This window comes from Canis lupus, chromosome 1 (assembly GCF_003254725.2).
Source record: "Canis lupus dingo isolate Sandy chromosome 1, ASM325472v2, whole genome shotgun sequence".
Taxonomy (NCBI): Eukaryota; Metazoa; Chordata; class Mammalia; order Carnivora; family Canidae; genus Canis; species Canis lupus.
Genome location: NC_064243.1, coordinates 22,160,094 through 22,181,779, shown reverse-complemented (window position 1 = coordinate 22,181,779; position 21,686 = coordinate 22,160,094). Strand labels below are relative to the sequence as shown.

At 37.7% G+C, this 21,686-nt stretch overlaps 1 protein-coding gene and 1 pseudogene across 5 annotated transcripts in view; one reads left to right on the top strand and one right to left on the bottom strand.

Annotated features, from left to right (window-relative positions):
* DCC (DCC netrin 1 receptor) overlaps positions 1 to 21,686 on the top strand; it is a 1,086,886-nt gene that overhangs the window by 573,751 nt on the left and 491,449 nt on the right. The gene's annotated exons all lie outside the window — the stretch shown is intronic.
* On the bottom strand, positions 3,807 to 5,035 carry LOC112644102 (glyceraldehyde-3-phosphate dehydrogenase-like; annotated as a pseudogene).

Sequence of the window (21,686 nt, the reverse complement as noted above, 5' to 3'; positions counted from 1 at the left end):
AGAAAGGAAGTGGAAAATTCAAGTCAAAGTATTTGCTTATTTTTGTTTTCTACAGCCAAGTGCTTCAAGGGGGGCGTCGATAGAGCTTTCATTTGCAGCCTTTTCTTCAGGCACAGGTACTAAGAGCGCAGCATGCTCGCCAGGTGACAACTGCAGGATGGCTGTGCAATCATGCATTCCGTGCCAAAGGCCTGCTTCTTCACCCAGGGCTCTGTGGTTGACACTGTACATGCAAACACTTCACATATCCGTTGCCTTTACTCTTTGCCCGTCTTGCCTGTTCACTGTATCACTTGCTTGGGGCAGTTATTTCTCCACATTGGCACGGTCCACGTTTGGGCCTGGGTGATTCTTTGGTCTGCGAAGGTGTCCTGGTCCTGTCCCTGGTCTCTATCTGCTGGACGCCAGTAGCATCCTTCCTTGCCTGCCCACATTGTAACAACCAAAAATGTCTCCAGACATTTCCTGACGCCCCCCCCCCCACCGCCCCGCCAGAGGATAAAATCACCCCCTATTGAGAGCCACAGGCCGCAGATTCTGTTGTTAAATGATAGACGTTTATGGCAGCAGAAGAGAAAATCTGTCCCCTCTCCATTATTGCCAGGCTATGAGTTTTGTGGGGACTGGGGGCATCTGAGAACCATAAATGTCAGCCATGCAGTTTGATTCGGCTTCTTCACTGGCATATTCCAACCCACCTGCTCAACGATAATGCGAAACAGTCCAGGTAACTAATGGGTTGTCTGTAGGTCCTGGTTTGCCTGAGAGAGTTCTGGTTTATACCTGTTCTGTGTGTGGTTGATGTTTGGTTGGTTGGTTGGCTTTTCCCATTTTTGTCTGGTTAATACCCACCTTCACTCTCTAAATTGTCCTGGATCAGATGGTAACCTGTATCATCATTCTAACACAGGAGATACTAGAACATCACCTGGGGCAGCCAGAGGGACAATTGGCCTCTTTGCCGCCTCCATCCTTAGTGTTCTTTGCTTGTTCCTTCACAGTTCCAGTATCTTCTATGTGAAGACTTGGAACGGCCTTAGGAATTAACCAGGAAAGGGGCAAAGGTGCTTGCCAGACGGAAGCAATGGGAAGTTTTATAGGGTGAGACACTGAAAGGGATATATTAAGAGTTAGACCAACAGGCTAATAGGAAAATCCAAACTTCACTTTGCAGACTTCACTTCAGTTTGGAATCTACCTCTCAACCTGTTACCCTATCTGACAAAATGGGCAATGGCATTTTGAGGCTATAAATTCTAAATGTGGCAAACATTTATCTTTTGGAAAAGAAAAAGGATTGATTGCTAGGAAGTGTCCAAAAGGAGCCGAAGGTCAGTCTCCTAGCTGTGGGTTTGCATATGTGGTGATAATGCACCCATCACCAGCCACCCCGCCCCGACTTTTTTTTTTTTTAAATCTGAATGTTTGTAGCCGAGACGTAAGTACAGAGGATCCAGCACACCATTACACATATAGATTTCAAAGGCTTGGGAAGAAATCTTATTTCAGCATCTGTAGTTGGTTTTATTAAAAGCAGTTTAAATTCCCCTGCCTAGAGCAGTTTGGAATTATAGAGATGGGCTGCAGAAATTTACATTTTAATTGAGGCACAAGACAAAATAGGGCATGGTGCAGCATTCACACATTACAAGGAAGAATAAATAAGATATGTATCAGCTGGGAGAAAAGAAATGACTAGTCGTTTTTCACTGCCTCCTGCACTTAATTTTTTTCCTATGGCAGTGAGCTGACTTAGGCTTGCGATGCAAAGACAGTTTTTCCAGTCAAAATGTTTATCACTTCAGAGTTTTATTTGCGTTGAAATATCTTCACACCGTGGAGTAAATATGCAAATACTCAAACAGGCATGGGTGTGCGTGTGCCAGTGTGTTTGGTGGTGTCTACGATATTTCAAATATCTATAAATATAAATAACATCTCAATAAACTTCAAAGGAAATCACTTATAAAGCGCGGGATATAAATGACAATTATGACAAAAGGAAATGATTTGTTAAGTACTGTAATTTGAGCTATTGTTAAGTTTTAGACATTTATAGAATTTTTATCTGTGGAAACGTCTCTGGCTGTGGTCAGTAAGGAAGTCTCTGAGTACTGGGGAGGACACACGTTTTCAAACTTAAAGATTTACTTGTGTTTGTCAATCCCTTTGAGAAAATATACAGTTTTTTTTTTTTCCATATCATATGTTTGACTCATTCTCAGAAAATTAAGTTAAGCATGCAGTTCTCGTAAAGGAAGAGGTATATACTTAAAAGTTAGGTGATGATAAGGTCTTTTTAAAAGTAATGTATTGTCAATGATTTTTAGAAAATTATTGTAATTAAGCATATTCACTCATTTCCTTAAACCTTCATCAATTTTATGGTATTTTCCATCAACTATACATGTATTTTACATTCTTAATATGCTCTTTTAAGTCATAATTTTAATTATGGCTTAATTACAGATTATATGTTAATTATAAAATTGAAAAGCCATAAACGACACATTATTGTATTATGCTTATGAGCTAGGGAGTATAACTGGACACACGAAAAGGAAATATAATTCTTTGTCCCCAAGCATGTGCCTTTCAAGCATGGAAGTCAAATGAATTCTCTACTTTTAGCTACCAAAACTTCTTAATTTGCCTTCTATTTTGACTATGAATTTCCCTTTTCTTTTTCCCAGAATTTTAAAATGACACTTGATAGTCTATGAAAAAGTAATAGCATGCCTCCTCCTTGTTGCTAGTTGCTCATTTCTTAATCACATACTATTATTAAAATAAAAGGCATTTTCCTTTTTTTTTTTTTCTTAAAGATTTTATTTATTTATTCACAAGAAACACATGCAGAGGGAGAAGCAGGCTCCATGCAAAGAGCCTGATGTGGGACTAAATCCTGAGACTCTGGGATCATGCTGAGCCGAAGGCAGATGCTTAACCACTGAGCCACCCAGGTGACCCTAAAAGGCATTTTTCTTAAGGATATATATATAATAGAGATGGGCTCTATTGTTCCAAGGCTAAATATATGCATATGTGTGTGTGTGTGTGTGTGTGTGTGTGTGTGTGTATATATATTTGTAACTATCAAAAATCACTTTTCCAATTTCTATTTATACTTCTTTTAGTTCTACCCCATAACAGTCATTTCAGGGTGATTTTGTTTTTTGTTTGTTTGTTTGTTTTTGCTTTTGTTTGTTGTTATTTTTGTTGTTTTCCCTCCAGTTTCACTCCTAGTGTATTATTGGCTGGGTGTGCTTGTTAACATTTGATATATATTTGTCTCTTCCATGTTTGAGTTTCCTTTTTTTTTTTTTTTTTTTTTGCCTTTCTTTCTTTTGGATATCCATAAACCATGTTTTAGAAAGTATTTGGAAAGTGAATGTTTTAAGTCCTTGTATATATCAGATGCCATTAGTTTGCTGTCATCATTGTAGTAGTATGTAATAGGATGGCTGAAAGTAGATTTTGTAGTTCCACGGCTATTTTTCCTCCGAATTTTGAAGGCGTTCCTTTATTGTCTTATAATGTTCAGCATTGCTGATGAGAAATATAACACCAACTTTATCCCCATCTTCTTGCAGATAGGCAGCTTTTCCTTTTGGAGGCTTTTATAATCCCTGAATCTTTGGAGACATGACATTTCATGAGTTCTGAGTAGGTGTGGGTCTTGCTGGGCACTTAACCACACAACAACTATTTTATTTGAAGAACCTTGTTATTTTTCAGTTCTGATGTGTTTTTATCTTATTCTTCTATTTGTTTTTGTTTTTTTTTGTTGTTTTTTTTTGGCTGGGTACAGTAAACTTTATTGATGGTACATGACAAGGTAGGGCTCCCCAAGCCCCTCCCCTTCCTCGGGGTCTAGGATGTAAATTGGAGGTCAGGAGATTCTCAGTGTGTTGGGGGATTAAGTTGGGGCAGGGACTCCCCAGCAGCTGAGGGCCTCTCTCTTCCTCTTGTTCTTGCTGGGGCTGGTGGTCCAGGAGACTCTTACTCCTTAGAGGCCATGTGGACCATGAGGTCCACCACCCGGTTGCTGTAGCCGAATTCATTGTCATACCAGGAAATGAGCTTGAGGAAGTGGTCATTGAGGGCAATGCCAGCCCCGGCGTCAAAGGTGGAAGAGTGGGTGTCACTGTTGAAGTCACAGGAGACAACCTGGTCCTCAGTGTAGCCCAGGATGCCCTTGAGGGGGCCCTCCAATGCCTGCTTCACTACCTTCTTGATGTCGTCATATTTGGCAGCTTTCTCCAGGAGGCAGGTCAGATCTACAACTGACAGATTGGGGGTGGGGACACGGAAGGCCATGCCAGTGAGCTTCCCGTTCAGCTCAGGGATGACCTTGCCCACAGTCTTGGCAGCGCCAGTGGAAGCAGGGATGATGTTCTGGGCAGCCCCTTGGCCATCGCCACAGCTTCCCAGAGGGGCCGTCCATGGTCTTCTGGGTGGCAGTGATGGCCTGGACGGTGGTCATGAGGCCCTCCACGATGCTGAAGTGGTCATGGATGACTGTGGCTAGAGGAGCCAAGCAGTTGGTGGTGCAGGAGGCATTGCTGACAATCTTGAGGGAGTTGTCCTACTTCTTGTGGTTCACGCCCATCACAAACATGGGGGCATCAGCAGAAGGAGCAGAGATGATGACCCTCTTGGCCCTGCCCTTCAAGTGAGCCCCAGCCTTCTCCATGGTGGTGAAAACCCCACTGGACTCCACAACATACTCAGCACCACCATCACCCCACTTGATGTTGGCAGGATCTCGCTCCTGGAAGATGGAGATGGACTTCCCGTTGATGACAAGTTTCCCGTTCTCAACCTTGACTGTGCTGTGGAATTTGCCGTGGGTAGAATCATACTGGAACATGTACACCATGCAGTTGAGATCAATGAAGGGGTCATTGATGGCAACAATATCCACCTTGCCAGAGTTAAAAGCAACCCTAATGACCAGGCTCCCAATACGGCCAAATCCGTTCACTCCGACCTTCACCATCGTGTCTTGGGGACGCGGCTGGCCCTGCGCCAGAAGATGCGGCTGTCTGTTAAACGGGGAGGAACAGAGAGCCTTATTCTTCTATTTGATTTTTTTTTCAGCCCTTCCATTTTCTTTGACTTCTCTTCTTAAAATTCTTATTAAATGGATGTTGGCATGCTGGGTTAATTCTCTGTCTCTTTCTGTCTCTTTTTAAAAATAGTTTCTTTCATTCACCTTTTTGTTCAGTGCAAAAATGAGATTTCCTAATTTACAGATTTTTAATCTCCTAGAACTCTTTGTTCTTGGATTTCTTTTCATCATATCGCCTTGTTCTAATTTATAGATGCAACCATTTCTCAAAGTACTGACCAGAATATTGTAAAGTTATTTTCTGTTTCTTGCATTAACTTAATGTCTCTTAAGGCCAGCTGTTATCTTGGCTTATTTTGGATCTTTTGCGTTGTGCTGTTAATTTTCCTAACGTATTTGCTAATCATTGATTGCTCATTCATATTGATGAAAGAAATATGACCTGGTAGTGACCTGGCTGGTTTCACTATAGAGTAGAAGGAGACATAACAGAAAGATACATTAGAAAGCTCACAAAATGAGAGTGGCTTAAGCCTTAACCCTGCTTATGAAAGTCATTAAATTTCTTTAGAGAGTAATCTTATAATTTTAGAAACTCAAGGATATCTTACTGGTAATGATATTTCAGCAGTGGGAGCTGGAGAACGATAAAGATATTCCTTAGGCACACTTAACCACATTTTCCTGCCCCATTTTTTAGATTTACTCTGTATATCTGGGTCTTTGTTATAAAGAATAGCTCCTACCTCCTTCCTCGTTACAGGCTTTGTCTTCTAAATATTTCAAATCTTAGTTTCACCTGCTTCGTTTAAAACATCATATCATCTTACTTATTTTCTCTCTTCCAGATATTTATCCAAAAAAAGTAGCTCCAATAAGACCTAACCATTTCCTCAACCCATTTTTTTTTCAGAGCCCCAATGGGTTTATTATGTTTTGATCTCTTCCCTCTAATTTCAGTTAGATTTTGGAACGGCAATAAAATACATCTTAATTATAGTATTTTGTACCCAAAGCAATATTTTCAGGATAAAAACAAAATCCAAGGACTATTCACCTCCCTTTCTATCTATACTAACCCTCTGACTAGGAAGCAGTAAAGACAATCAGGATTTCCACTAGGACAGTGAGCTTTATGGTTCTCCTTTCTGGTGCATCTGTCTATGCCCAATGGCCACTAGCTAGAACAGGTAAGGCAAATGGCAAAACAATGTAGAGGTTCCAATCCCAGACCATCACCTAGAGACTCTATCATTTGTTGGCTGCATAATTACTGGCAAACTCCACTGCAAACATGGTGTAACTTAGGAACATTTTTTTTTTTTTTTGTCCTTGATTCATTTCATTCATTTCCATGTAGGTTTCTTGTTATAATTCCATTGATGTAAAGCACAGGGAGATGTATACCTAAGGAAATAGGCAGTGGGGCTCAAATGGTCTGATTTCAATAGTCCTCTACTGCAGTTGGTTGACTTCAGCTGTGTATGTAGCCTACCATACTCCTGGATTCATGAATGTGTAGACACTGACGGTCCTCATTGACATTTCCATTTTTCCCACTATCTGTCCTGAATTCCCTAATTTAACACATTTTGTTTGTATGAACATAACATGAAAAGTATTTCCAAACTGTCTGAACAACTGCATTTCATATAATTATTACTTAACCTAATGCATTTGTTTCTGCAAATATAATAGTTTTCTCTTCTTATCAATATTGCCCAGCAAGAAAGCTTAAGCTATTTAACTAGCAAAACTGCCAATATTTACAACCTTTTAAGTCAGTAGAAGAATTTAGATAATTTGTTTTTTAGTGTTTACTGGTTACTTAATGAATATTGTGCTCAGGGTTTTACATATTTATACTCTATCTCATTCCAAAAATAATTTGAAGTGTCTTGAACATTACAGAATATAAAATGTAAAGAATTAGAATCTGAGCACTGTATAATGAAAGCAAATTTTTACCAAAATTAGCTTACCAAATAGGAAAACTCTGGAGGTTTATATAATGTTATGCATATTTTAAAGTTTTGGGTGCTACTGTTACAAAAATCAACCCTTCCTCTTTCTTATATAATTATTAAAGAAAGATAAAACAAAGTTTATATACAGTAGGTCTATCTATTTTATACCTGAAACATTTAGATTATTGACATTTTTTGTTCTGTGAAAGGATTGCTCCTCTGTAGACTTAACCAAAATCATGTCAAAGAGAGATGTTCTATGAGAAAAACACACACATATTTAAAAAATGAAAAACTTCAATTATATATCCTAGTCTTATTTTTATTCAGTCTTCAATTGTTGCACATTCGATTGTAAATCTATAATAAATTTATAAGAGTCCGGACAGCCTGGGTGGCTCAGTGGTTTAGCACCTGCCTTTAGCCCAGGGCCTGATCCTGGCATGGAGCCTGCTTCTCCCTCTGCCTGTGTCTCTGCCCCTCTCTCTCTGTATCTCTCATGAATAAATAAAATATCTAAAAAAATTAATTAATAAGTTGAGTCCATTATTTAAAAACATGATACAAACATTAGATATGATAAAACATTTCTATACTCAAATATTTATATTTCTATTAGTTTAAAAAATTGTTACTTCTGTTCATAGATTGTGCATATAAAAGTTTAATCTTCCTCTTAGGAAGAAGAAACATATGAATTGTGTATGAAGAGGTTGCCAATAAAATTTATATATGTACTTTTGTTGAAAAAAAACATATACTTATGTGGGTCATATTCTATCCTCATAGCAGCGTACTATTTACCTTTTGGTTTGAATTAACTTATAAATAACAAAGACAAGTTTTGTTTTGTTTCTATTTTTTGTTGTTTTTTACATGACTATTTTTAAAAATCCAAGTATCTACTATATCATCTACTAGGATGATATAATGTTGGTACCTAGACAATTATTTTTTTAAGAGACCGCACAGCAAAGAACATTTGTTCGGTTTGGAACCTCTTAAAATACTGTGGTCCTAGGTTTAGAAATATTTTCCTTTAATTAGAGTGAGTACAAAGATACAAAGAAGAGTTTCCTACATGCAATTTATCTCTCTTAAAATAATTATACTTTGGATTGAAACATATTGTTTTAATCTTCAGAATTTTGACCATAATTTTTTTTATTGAAAATATGACTAACAAGATGATTTCTCTGTTGTCATTGTGGAAAAGTTGGTTACTGAACATAGTGAAGACACTGTATCTTGCCTCCTCTATACTTGAAAATAGAACATAGGACATGACAGTGACATGGCTTGTATTCCCATAAACTACTACATTAGAAAATGGAAAAATTTCCATGGCTGTTACCATGACTGGAATGACAGAAAACAGTTTGAGAGCCACATAAGGACCAGAGATGTGGGCTGTGTTCACAGCACCAGTGCTCAAGTGGCCATTTACCCTACTGGTAAATAAATATAGGTCTATAGCCAGTTGCCTATGATCATATAGCACTGAAATGTAAAAAGATACCACCCGGTCGTTGGCCAATATTTACACTTTGGAATAGTAAATCATCATTGGATCCACACTATGAGTTGTTTGGGTAAGAAGGAAAGAAAGTACAGTCCCTCATTTTATAGTTAGAAAATTAAAGCTGAGAAGTTTATTTCTTTGTCCAAAGTCTCTCAGCAAGTTAGCTGTGGAGACCAAGAGTAAAACTCAGAGATTATAATTCCTGGTATATTGATCTTTTCTCAGTACTACCTCATCCCCTGTGGCTAAAAAAAATTAAATTGAAGAACCAATTAGCATATCAGAATCCAAAAATTCCTCTTGTGCTCATTATTGCAAAGTGATCAAAGAGATTGTGTTTATAATAAAAATATTGGTTTTTACTTTCCCACCCACATGCAATGCCCAATGTCTGTCTTATCTACTCAAGCACATATTGATATTTTGAAGGCCACAATTGGAAAAACAGCTCATTTGTGCTAAATTATATGTAAGAAAGAGTTCTTAAATAAATTCACATGAAATAAACATGAAACAGGCCAAAATATACCTGATTCATGGCAAAATAATTAATTTAAGCCAATGGAATAATAAGCATAACTAACATCATTATACATTTTAATATACCATGTAGTCTTTTAAGCATTCATATTTAATTCATTTAATTCTTATAACAACTCTTTCATAGGTATCATTATTTCCACTAGTTCATTGAGGAGGATGTTGATGCCCAGACAAGTTAAATAAGTTACCCCCAAAATTATACAGCCCGCATAGGGAGGAGACAGGATTGAATGGTTTACATTTGTGAAGATGAAATTAATGTGTCGAAGTTTATCTATATACGGCTCAATTGTACACCCATTTTATTTGATGTAGGAAAGATGTTAGGGTTTGAAGTGAACGGTAGAGAAAAAAATCTTGAGATGTCTTTGGAACCAAAATGTGTTTTTATTAAAGCACAGGGGCAGGACTCTCACCTGGGGTCTTGAGGAGGGGCCCATTGTTTACTTTCAGGTTGGGAGGGGGTTAAGGAGAGCATAAGTCTCTAGGGAATTTTGGAAGCAAGGTTTCCAGGACCTCGAGGGCACTAGCTGTTGTTGGGGAAGGGTCATTTATTACTTACTGTCTAATAAAATCATAGTCATGAGAGCTTTCAGATGTATATAGGTGGGACATATGCTTGAGGGATAACTGCCAACATACATCTTAGGGGGTAGAGACAAAGGAAGTTTCCAAAGGAATTTTTATATCCTAAAGTAGAGTTACAGGATTCTGAGGGTCAGGCTAAGATTACCTTTTGCCCTTAACAAAGTATTGACATCAAAGCACCTAAATTCTTAGAGGAATGTCACTCTGCCTATTTCAAGGACTTGTCAGTGGGCTATATGTAGTAAGGAAATTTGATTTTTATTTTATTTTTTATTTTTGCCTTTGTTTCCTACATCCTTATCCATAAAGGTTTCCTGATTTCTTAGATCTGATGAGGTTTTGGAGTATAGATGAGGTCTGGGGCCAACAACCAAGATAGAAATTGAGACATCTTTGGTGCAAAATGGTGGTTTTACTAAAGCAGGGGGACAGCACATGTGGGAAGGAAGAGCTGCTGCTCTGGGCTTGTGAGGGGTGGCTGGGAAGTAAGGAAAAGGGAGATTTCAAAAGGATTTCCATATGCTAAGGAGGACCTGCAAGATACTGGAGGCCTTGCCATTGTCAAGGTAAAGATTGCTTTTCCCTCTAGCAAGTTATTAACCATTGAGAACCATTAACCATTGGAAGCCTCCTGAGGAATGTCACGAATCCCATTCTGGGTGGGGCTTGTTTGTGCTTTGTTCTCAGCTCGCCCAGTTCCCGTCAGATCTACACAGTTCTATTGTTTCTATTGCAGTTCCAGAGCCGGTGGCATGTAGCAGCAGAGTTTAAACATACAGTCATGTAGCTTGCCTATCGCTGCCTCCTATGTTCTTTGTTTCTTGTTTTACCCAAGTGTTGTTTTTTCAAGAGACTGAAAACTTCTTTAAAAATATGGGTTTTATTTACTTATTTTGTTCTGTACACTATAAAAAGCCAAGTTATGTTGGACAGACCATAGATGTTACCCCTGCTTGTTGATGGATTGAAGGGCATTTTAGGAGAGTAAGTGTAATAAGAATCAATTAAATACGGTAGTACTTGTTCTGGCTTCCTAGAGGTTTCTTCCTCCATTGCCAACTGCTAAGCATTGCCCCAGCTTTTAAATTGAGCTTCTACTCTTTCCTCTCTAAAGCAATGCCTCCTGCTTTTCCCCCTGCATTTCACCCGTCCTTTCTTTGTGAAGAATTTAAAAACTTCATATCCAGCTCTGTCTTTTCATGTACCCTTAGATCACTTCTGCAGGGTACTTAATACTTAAACATATAATATGGAAACTGAATTCATTATTTATCTTTTTTTTTTTTTTAAGATTTTATTTATTTATTCATGAGAGACACAGAGAGAGAGAGAGGCAGAGACACAGGCAGAGGGAGAAGCAGGCTCCCTGCAAGGAGCCTGATGTGGGACTCGACCCCAGGTCCCCAGGATCATACCCTGACCTGCAGTGCCACCAGGGCTGCCCTATTTATCTTTAAAGTAAAACAATCCTGCTTCTAAGCTCAGTAGTATCACAGTTTGTGAGACTCTGGAGTAGTGCTCATTTGGATTAATTTAGCAAACACTGTGTGCCAGAAACTATATGCTCAATACAAAAAAGGAAATCTGTCACCATTCCCTCCTTTCGTAGCAGGTAAATAAAGTGACTGTTATAAACCAATAAGGTGACTGTTATAGCTCAAAGTGAGATGACTTACCATAGAAATCTGCATAGAAATTCACGACAATCACCGTTTGCATTTGCTTAGATCCCAAAATTCACTAAACAATTGTGTATGCAAGTTTAATCTTTGAAATAACCCTAGGAGATACTGTTACTGCCTATAAATTCTGAGGAGCCAAGTGACTTGCCTAAGAGGTCCCCTGTCTTAGCTCATTCAGGCTGCTATCACAAAAATAAATTTATTTATCACACCATATTGCTTATAAGCAACAGATTTATTTCTCATAGTTCTGGAGGATAGGAAGTCCAAGATCAAGATGCCAATAGACTCATGTTCTAATGAAAACCTGCTTGTTGGGTCCTCATCTGGAGAAAGGGAGGAGAACCCCCTTGGATGGTTCTGGACCATCTTTTATAAAGGCAAGGATTCCATTTGTGAGGGTTCCACCCTCAAGATCAAATCACCTCCCCAAAGCCCCACCTCCTAATAGCCCCATGCCATTTCAACATATGACTTTGGGAGGACACAATTATTGAGTCTGTAGTACTTCTCAATGAATGGTGGCAGCATGACACTCACCTCCCTCTCACTGGTTCTCTGTTTCCTGAGTGCTTCCTTTGCTCCTCCACAACACAGAAGGAGAACACATGTTTCTTATGTCCTTGAATATCACCACAATACTCAATACAGGGCTGGTGAACAAGAGGTCTCCTCCTCAAGAGTTTGTTATTTTATGAGCAGAGTTAAATTCAATGTGTTGAAACTGAAGACAGATTATAGCTCACTTTCCATAAGAATTTTGAACTAACTCATCTAGAAATGGAATGGTTTGCCTCATCTGGAGAAGTCTTAAATAGGTTCTCGGTGAGCCCTTTCCAGGGAGGTGGGCAGGTTTTATGCATATGGTAAGATATTTGAATAAATGACTTCTAAGATTTCTTCCAACTCTGTATTTCTATGATTAATTTCTTTATCTAATGCCTCCGCCTCTATAGAGTGAGTTTGGTTATCTTTTTTTTTTTTTTTTTTTTTTTTTATCTTAAGATCCCTAAAACCACTTCCCTTAGCCACTAATTCTCAAGAGACAAAGAATTGCTATTTAAGACAGTTGTGCAAACTCATCATTAATCAATACAACTAAGAGTACATGACGTTCTTGAACCCTCCCTATGACAACTTAATTTAGGACATCTTGTCTGGAATCAGTTCATTATCATCCTTGGCATGATGCAGTATCTTGTTAGAGTACTGAACCTGGAAATCATCATCTTTTTTCCTAAATGATTGTTCCAGTTTCCATAAAGGTGAGTTAAATAAAGCTAACTTTAGAAAACATCCCTGACAGAAAAGGACAATTATTTTATGACATCTAATGAGACCTGTAAAAGTTAAAAGAGTTGCTGCGAGGCTTGATAGGATAGTCAAAGGTGAGAAGGATATGAAGAGTTCTTTACTGCTTTCATTTTGTAGAGGGAGTCTTAAGCAGATTCTGACTCTGGTGTACAAGAACATTTGGCAAAAGTACAAGAATATGCTTAGTAATGGAAAGAAGCATAGAAGGAGCATATTATAAGTCTAGAATATTCTAACTCCTGAATAAAATAGAATGAGATTATTTTTGTTTTCCTAATAACAGCAGCCACCTCTAATGTTTTTTTTTTCTTTTTCTCTAACGTTAATATAATATCTCAATGTCAAATTTAAATGAGAAGCTGAGGTCCTACCATTGCCTCATGTAGTGATAAGTCTTGATGTAGGTGACTGCACTGTCAAAGGAATTTGGGATGGAAAAGGCTATGATCTTTCATATTTTAAGTCCAAATGTGAACAGAGATAAAAAATGAATTAGGTGAGTTCTCAGGGTACCCGAGAAATAGGATGAATTGAGGACTTAAGAGTGTCATTTTCCTGGATGTACATTTCTGTTGTTTCAGTGACAAAATTAAAATCTCTGCCTTGCAGAAACAAGTAATTGGTAACTCTCATTTTTATAAACTCTGAGAATTTCCTACAATTTTCCATGCTACCTATCAGAAGAACATTCCTTCCACTCTGTAATGTTTGATTTAGGATAAATGAGATGTTTTCATTGAATCAAGCCAAGTTTTTAAGGACTTTCGCTTATGTTTCTTTGAATGATTGCAATATGAAAAATGTATTTCATACAGATGGCCAAGTTGACAGTTCTCCACATTGGCAAAATTATTCAGCTCGGTATGTTAACAAAAAAGAAATCTTAACCTAGGTGCATGTGGTGAGTATGTGTCAGGAATAGTCATGCCACTTATATGTTTTTTAAAATGCTAAAATTAACATTCCCCATCAGATTCTCTATAAAATACAACCATCTAGTTTCATTGTTTTCTTCTCCTTACTTGGATTTATTGATATAATATTCTTTTTTAAAGACTATCTTTGAAAGAAGTGAATTAGATAGTAGGTTCTTGGCAAATCATTCTAAAAATTTCCACCTATTTAGGAATTTTAGGGAAGTGAGAGAGGAAAAGCAACTTTTACTTTAATTACTTGCTTCCCCTGAGAATAAAATGGCCTCTTTTCTTTATTATTTTGAAAATGAGGAAGAAAAATCCATACATTAAAAAGAAAATTGGAGTATCCTGAGTATACTACTGTTGTATCCTATGCTTAGCTTTCTAGGGAAACATGAACTTACAATACTCAAACTTACATTAGGTAAGCATGACTTTAGTCATGTAATTAACATAAAACCAGTTATAACTTTTGCTTTACAGCATAGAAATTAAATTTAGTTGGAAAAATAATTCTAGTTTAATGTTTTAGTTAGAATCTTTTTTTGACTATTTAAGAACCAGCACACTTCTGGTAGCCAGGGTACCAAATTTATTTTAAGGAAAGTTTCAGTGGATCAAATTTCTCAATAAATTTAGTAAATCTGATTATTCCATGCAGGTTTTTGTTTCTCTTTTGTTTTGTTTTGTTTTAACCTTCACAGGCAATTAGGTCCTTTCTGTGAGAATGGGGACATGGTTGAAAGATGTTTTGAGGTTTTTTTTTTTTTTTTTTTTGGTCCCATACCTTGTCATTTATTTAATAATAGTCATGCCAACAGCAAATAATAAATATTCCCATAGCAAATATTTATTTACCAAATGTGGCTCCCAATGTATGTATGTATGTATGTATGTATGTATGTATTTATTTATGTATTATTTATGTCTAATATTTTACTTACTTATTCATGAGAGACACAGAGAGAGAGAGGCAGAGACACAGACAGATGGAGAAGCAAGCTCCATGCAGGGAGCCCGACGTGGGACTCAATCCTGGGTCTCCAGGATCAGGCCCTGAGCTGAAGGCAGCGCTAAACCACTGAGCCACCCAGGCTGCCCTCCCAGATGTATTTTAAACAGTAACATTGAGACATTAAATTCCTCTAAACAAGGTGGCTTTTAAGAAGCAATAAAATTAGTATGAATTTAATTAGTTCTCTATGCAAATAGCATTTACGAAAACAAACATCTCCGTTGCCAGCTATTGGTTGCTCAGCATCTAACATGGACCTGGAACTACTTTAAGTGAATATATGCTAGAGAATCCCTTGGTCTTTTAGGGCACATGTCAGACTCTTGTTTAACCAAAAGTCAAGATAGGAGATTTAGAGTAAGCAGCAAGACGTCGTAAACTTGCCCCTGAATTTTATCTGAGCTTGAACTATCAACAGCTTAATCCTGAGAAAAAATATAACTTGGCTGTATTTCCATGTCTTCTTCCATAAAATGTTCTACTTTGCATGATTGCTGAGAACTTGTTTTGCAAAGCCCCTAACATGGTGCTTGCTTTATTCAGTTAATATTCCCTCTCTATTCCCTTCCTCTTCAATTTCCTCACCTTACCACCTAGTGAAGGGCAGACTTGGACAAGCACAACCCAGGTGCCATATCCAATTAGCTCTGAACCCTTCATTGGTGACTGATCAGCTTCTAGAGAATCTACATCCACTACTTGAACTCTACTCTTCTTCCTCTGCTGCTATATCCCTTCTACTGAGAACTATAAAAGAACACTTGGCACATAACAACTTTGTCCAAATTCCTGTACTGATAAACTTAAACACTAGCTTAGTCTCTAAGAGCTCAAGGCTAAAAACTTAGGATGACACCTCTCAGGTGTCTCTTAGGCCCCTTAAGCTCCTACCTGAGGAAGCTCCTACCTGCCAAAAGAATTTATTGTTTGTTCTAGTCAACCCTGAAAATAGGGCCCCTGTCTCCCCCTCTGTCTGGGAGGGTAGGAGCTTAACTTTGGTAAGTGCCAGTTAACAAACCCAAACGACCTAGTCACATGGATGGCTGCCTTTGGACTTTTTTGGACATATTTAACAGCCCAGCTTACCTTCATGTTCCTTAAATATTTTTGAGAAACTGTATGCAAGTATTCTTAACTGATAGTTTATTTCAAATTCCAGAAAATTTTAATCTTAAATCTTCCACTATTTTTCTTGATGCTATTATGTTGTTTCATGAAGACACTCATGCAGACACTAATGATTGCTAAGAGAACCAAATATGAACTGATTAAATACTATCAGAGTCAAATATTTAGTAAGTAAAACAAAATCTTGCCAATAATTTCATATTTAGAAGAGAGAAGCCCTGTCTCACCATCACCTGCCACATTCTCCACTTTATTTTCTCTTCATACACAATCACCTTTTTCTTGTTTTGACTCTCTGAAGTTAGAAACACACACACGTTCTCTTCTTTTGCCTTGACGCTGTCTCTCTCCTCATTCTTCTGAAACCTATTTGGCTCATGATCTTCCAAGCTGCGAAGATTTTGGTAGATAACAATTTTTGATGAAGACATAGCATTCAACTATTAACAAGGCTGTCAGTTTGTCCGTGTGTACCAATCTCTTAGGTTCTTCAAAGATGAGCCAAGTCTCATCTTTACACTTTTGTATCCCAGAGTCCACAGTTGCACCTGGTTGAAAAACAAAAGCAAAAAGCCAAACCAAAAGAAAAGCATCAGGAAAATATGTTTTGTGCTGAACCAAAACAAATACACAGTGTGTTCCTTGAGTATAAGGAAAGCACAGACCAAAAGTCTGTACTTGAGAAGCTTGTCCAGGAATCTTAGTCCTGATGACTCACCTTGATACTCACCTTGATATTCAGCTGTCTCTGACAGCTCTCAGCAGGGCTCTATCCCTTCCCCATCCTAATTAGATTTTTGTCTCTTAACACTGATGTGGACTGCTTTTCATAATTCAAATGCAACACAGAGTTGGATAGAAAATGTAATCCAAAGAGTTTATCCAAAGAAGACTTACTCAACATTTGAAAAAAAATCTTTGAAGGCTAAACTATGTTTTTTTTTTAAATTATTATTATCTAGACAAACTGTAATAGGCACATAAAATCCTACATCTTAGTTCAGAAACTCACATTTTCCAATTATGTTAGGAGAGGCTTGACTTATTAGCAGTTAGGCTGAGAATTTATAGAATTCTTTTAATTAAATGTAAACTTAAACCGAGCCATGTTTTCTGCCATGAGCATCAATTTGAATTTCAGATACACATTTTGAAGCATAGTATTCAAATAAGGAAAGAAACTGTCTCACATTTTTTTCTATGCATCAAAACAAATTGTGTACACAGTATGCTTTAAAAACTAATTTTATGAAGACCATGAGGAAAATGGAATTTATACTTAACACCACAGCCAGATTCTGTGTCCAAACTGGTATTTGAATTCTTCTCAGTAGGCTCATTTGTGCTTGTGTATCTTTTTTATTTTGTTTTGTTTTGTTTTTAGTTTTCCTTGAACTCTTTCTCCCCTTCATCACCTTGCTAATTTCAGCACCAAGATGCAGCTCAGAATCACCTCCCCAGGATAACTAACGTGTCTACTACCTGTTCTCTCAAGTCAGCCCTTCTGTGCTAGGAACAATGTATTTATTATTATATTAGGTCTGGCTATTTCACCAAACTTGCACTATCCAATGCAGTAGCCATTGCCATATGTGGCAGCTTCAATAAAATTAAAAAGTCAGTTTTTCAGTCGCCCTATTGCATCTTACATGTCCAGTGGCGACAGGTGGCTAGTGGTAGCTATACTGGACAGTGTAGATATAGACTATTTCCATTATTGCAGAAAGTCCTATTGGCCAGAACGGCACTAGACTGAGCTCCTTAGAAGAGATCTTTCTCTCCCTGATTTCTGCTCCCTTTATCTTCTAGGGTGGTATTGGGTACGTGGAAGATAGCCAGTAACAACTAAATAACTACTAAATACCACTGAACTGAGAAATAGTGGGTGTGCTAATGTGGAAAATAGAGTCAGATTGAGTTTGCATTGCTCAAGACATGAGGATAGAATTTCTAATGCATGAAGGTGTCATGGAGGCAGATTTGAGTTCAGATTGAAAAGTGGCTTTCTCTCAATAAACCTATTGGAGGGATCCCTGGGTGGCGCAGCGGTTTGGCGCCTGCCTTTGGCCCAGGGCGCGATCCTGGAGACCCGGGATCGAATCCCACATCGGGCTCCTGGTGCATGGAGCCTGCTTCTCCCTCTGCCTGTGTCTCTGTGCCTCTCTCTCTCTCTCTGTGACTATCATAAATAAATAAAAATTAAAAAAAAAAAACCTATTGGAAAATGAAACAGGGTTCCTTGTTGGATATTTAGCTCAGGCCCCAAAGTCATTCTATTAAAGCTGGTGATTATCTCTCAGGACTCCAGTATAACAGATCCTTGCTTTGAATCAGGGGGGAATTGTCATCAGAAGAGAATAATTGAGTTTCAGTCATTCTCATGAACGTTTTGAGAAAGTGTTGTGAAACTCTCCAGAAACTTTGACTGCCTATCACGTTGCAGTCCCTGACTGTCAGCAGTGATCCCTGCTTTAGAGTATCTCCCACAGATACATTCTCTTTTCCTGGGGTAGTGCTTACAAAACTACTGTCGCTCTAAAATTTTCCTAGTTTTTTTTTTGTTTCCAGGAAACCCGAATTATGAATTGAACGGTTGTCAGATACACTAGCAGCAATAAACAAAGAATAGTGGAGAAAACAGTATCATGTAAGATTCCGGCATCATTGACTAAAAGAGGACAAATGTGAAATTTTCCAAATATTTGAACTAGGCTGCAGTTAGGGGCCTTGCACATAGGGGGTGCACAGTAGCTATCAAGTATGAAGAGACTGACCGTAATTGGTCTGAGATTTCAAGCCTACTGTGATGTATTGGGTGAGAGCCCTATGTATTAATAGATCCATGTTAAAAACTTGTTTCTTTCATTGAAACAACAACCGTGTTTTTGTATGTTGATCTCTGGCTTCAAAAACAACATGGTTCTAAATAGAAAATATGTTTACAAATATTAAAAATTAGCAGAGAACAATGGATGTTTTATGAATTTAAACTGTGTCACTGAACTCATCAAGCAAAATGCACTTCTTTATACATGAGGTTAGGTGATCTTTGAGGTAAGAACATTTCACTTCCTTTGTTAGGGGATGTATGTACTTTCTTGTGTTTAGAAGAGGCAGCTGTGCTAATGGAACACCACTAGAGTGGCATTGAGCAAAAGGCTTCAAAGAGGAAGAGAGTGAACTTGAGCTTTAAAAAGAATCCTCGCATTAAATCTGGGAAATTCTAGGCTCTCCCTTTGCTACACTGGGTAATTTGGTGCATTTTTTTTTTTTTCTTCTGTCAGTAAGTCCCTTTCTTTCTCTATTATATGGGAATACAAATCTCCTCCCTTTCAAAACAATGAACTGCTGACATTGACATAAAAGTCTTTGGGGTAAAAAGAAACACAGATATAGGAGCAATCATTATCATCCATAATTTATTAAACCTTTAACTTTAACATCTGCTAAGGTTTAAATTGTGTCATCCAAAAAAAAAAAAAAAAGGTATGTGGAAGTCCTAATGCCCAGTACCTCCAAATGTGACCTTGTTTGGAAATGGGGCTGTTGCAGATGCCTTTGGTTAAAATGAGGTCATACTGCAGTGTGACGAGCTCCTAATCCAGCCTAACTTGTATCCAGTTAAGAGAACACGCAGACACACAGGGAGAATGGTATGATGCCAGAGACGGAGACTGACTGGAGTGATGAAGCTATCAGCCAACGAATGCTCTGGACCAAGGGCCACCAGCAGGAGCTAGTGAGACGAAGGGAGGATCCCACCCAGAGTCTCAGAAGGAGCATGGCTCTGCCAACTCCTTGATTTAAGGCTTCTTGCCCTCAGAACTGTGAGAAACACATTTCTATTGTTTGGAGCCACCCAATTTGTGGTATTTTGTGATGGGCAGTCCTAGGAAACTAATTCTATACCCAAATGGATTAGCCAGTTTCCCATTTCTAGGTCAGATACCTAAAAATAAATTGAGTGGAAATAAATTTTATAAGACTCTGTAGCAACGTCCTTTGATGAGGCTCCCCTGTCCCTCTTTCTCCTCTAATGGCTCTGTCAGCCATTCCTCCATCACTTGCATGCTCACCCTAATGTGGCTGTGGGAATGGGAGGTGGCAGGCAAGACATTCTTGCAAATATAAGCAAAATTTGGTAAATATTTGCGTATGTACACTTTTCTGAGGCTGGAGTTCTATAGTTTCTATCAGACTCTCCAAGGAGAGTCTAAGAACTGGAAACCGCCCTCTCTTTAACCCTGCAGGTCCGGAATACTCACCTTGTTGGGAATAAGCTGCCTGAATTGATTTTAATAACTAGAATCCACCAGATCAATAGCACAGGGACAGGAACTCAGAGCCGGCAATGCGTTGCAGCCATCTGATAACAGCATAGGAGAGCCAATTGGTAAATTTTCAGGATTTTTGCAAGCTGGTAGTTAACTACAGCCATTATTAAAATTAAATTATATAAACTTACACTTAAATGCATTATATTAAAATCAAGATAATAAATACTTTTAACTCACTACTTACTAATTATTTTTACCACATTGTACTATGATCTATGTTCTTGAGGTTACTTACATCTGTTGAATTTTTATGGGATAAGTACTATGGGATATGTATTTCTGTGCATCTCTTCCCAGCTCTATGTGTCATCAAGTTGATAACTTGAAACCAATCGTAGTAGAACACTGGATCACTAAGGAAATTGACAAATGCTACTAATTGGGGCTTTTACCTCCCTATCCCTAAACCAAGATATCTGATAAAATTTACCAGGCTACCACTGGTTCAGACTTGCCTACTTGTCCACTTCTTGGGGGTTTTTATAATTTTGGATATTATAAAATTGGATTAAACTGCAAGGAAAAGACCACAGGAAAGGTTAAATAGGGCTTTTTTTTTTTTCTTTTTAACTAATACAGTTCACAGAAGATTTGATAATAGTGCTTTTTAGCCTAGATCTGACCTTTATGAATATAAAGTATTTGCCAGTTTTCCAATTATAAATTTTTCAGGGAACTAGATGCCACCATCTTTCTTGTGGCTTATCATGACTAAATGTTCTCCTAAAGGATAACAGTAAAAATGTTTATAGCCTTCTGAAGACTTTTTCCTTTCTTGATCCCAGCTTTTGCATGATTGAGGGGCAATTTATAAAAATAATGAGTCACATTTCGCTGTTGAAAAATGACCCTTTTCTCTTGAGTGACCTTTCTAAAAAAGTTTCAATACTGTCTCCAACCTACAGGAGACTATTTCTTGATTCATTTTACTATACTGATAAATTTCTCTAGGTTATTTGAAATAAATCATATATTTTTTTGGTTATTTTTTTAGTGTATTTTTACACTCAGACAAAAGTAATGAGGTGGGATATATTATAACTCAGATTTAATTTTATTTGAGTGAGATCTGAGGGAAGTCCTTTAATTTTAATTTTTCTTTAGTTATTTTTCTGAGATTGTCCATGAATGTGATCACATGATGAAAAACTCACTCTGGTTACCTAGTATAGTTCTTTCAAAATTGTTTTTCTGTAATTTAAGTAACCTGGATTGTCCAATAACTGTGTATCACAATCTGAGAAAATTACCAGAGTCATAAAAAATATATATTGATAACTTTTACCCTATGAGAAACAGTTTTTAAAAAATATATATATTTTTTCATGATGTTATAACCCAAGTAGAAAAGCAGATGAGCAGATTTTCCAAGATGCAATTATTTTATTATTAACACCTGCTGTCTGGAGTTAACAGAACTATCCATGACACAGCTAATATTTTTCCTCATGTGTAAATATCCTTTAGTTTTCCAGCTCATGCACATTTTGACACAGTCCCCATGCTCCATCCTCCTGTATTACACACTACAACGGAGTATTCTCAGGCAACATGAATGAATGCTTCCTCTGCATAATGGACAAGCTGAAATGGCATTGT